Source organism: Diabrotica virgifera, chromosome 6 (assembly GCF_917563875.1).
Source record: "Diabrotica virgifera virgifera chromosome 6, PGI_DIABVI_V3a".
Classification (NCBI taxonomy): domain Eukaryota; kingdom Metazoa; phylum Arthropoda; class Insecta; order Coleoptera; family Chrysomelidae; genus Diabrotica; species Diabrotica virgifera.
The window spans coordinates 249,682,169-249,683,469 of record NC_065448.1 but is presented as its reverse complement, the minus strand read 5'-3'; positions in this window follow the sequence as shown (position 1 = coordinate 249,683,469).

The following is a 1,301-nucleotide window of genomic DNA, read 5'->3' as shown; positions in this document are numbered from 1 at the left end:
TTTGGCTTTCTGGTAATTTTTAGGTATTTAACTTTTAAACATTATTTGGTTCTAAGGCGGTACGAAGTTTGCCTGGCCAGCTACGTAATACTAAAAAAATATTCTTGGACTAGTTTGGCAAAGACTAAAAAGTATAAATCATTAATTTATGAATTTTAGATTGTAAGAAAAAATCGTCCACATGGAACAAGTGAAAGAAGGTCTGAAAACACTTGAGATTACCAATTGGACGAACAAAGCAAGGAATAGAACAGAATGGCGGAAAATCTTAGAACAAGCCAGGAGCCAAAAAGGGTTGTCGAGCTACTGATGATGATGAAGAAAAAATCGTCAGCTGCATTATGTAGGTACATGGCAAAAAATTTTAGCTGGCCAAGTGAACGTGACAGAAAAATACGGAAATCCCGTATCATTTTTTCTTCATCATCATCATCAGTAGCTCGACAACCCTTTTTGGCTCCTGACTTGTTCCAAGATTTTCCGCCATTCTGTTCTGTTCCTTGCTTTGTTTCTCCAATTGGTAATCTCAAGTGTTTTCAGACCTTCTTCCACTTGTTCCATGTGGACGCTTTTTTCTTACAATCTAAAATTCATAAATAAACGATTTATACTTTTTAGTCTTTGCCAAACTAGTCCAAGAATATTTTTTAGTATTACCTAGCTGACCAGGCAAACTTCGTACCGCCTTAGAACCAAATAATGTTTAAAAGTTAAATACCTAAAAATTACCAGAAAGCCAAAAAATACTCAAAAATATTGCGTCTATTTTTTTCTAATAAACAGTACATACTTATTGTTTTGTGGTGTCTGCGTAAATAATTTATTTACGCAGACATCACAAAATAATGATTACTTAGGTTGGTCGTATTAACTCCTTCCTGGGTTCATGTAAGTACAAAAACTTTGATTGAGGTCATAAAATGATTAAATGCATAGTTTACGATTCTATAAGGGACATACAGACAAAAATTCATTTTTATATATTATGAACAGGGAAATAATTAGATTGCTATTAAAAATGGGGGTTGGTGATAGAAAAGTGAAAAATTAGGTTTGTATGTATTTTTTGTTTTTACATCACATAAAATTATGCAAAAAACAGTTTGTCTAAAAAGATAAAAAAAATGTCAGGAGGGGGATGGGGTGGGGAGGCCAACCCCCTTTTTCACTTAGATTGGTCGTACTAACTCAGGAAGCTTCAGGGGTTCATGTACAGTAATTTTGCTTATTAAGGTGAATCATAATATTTATGATCAAATGTATATATTTCATAAGTTCTATGCATAATTCTATAAAAGACA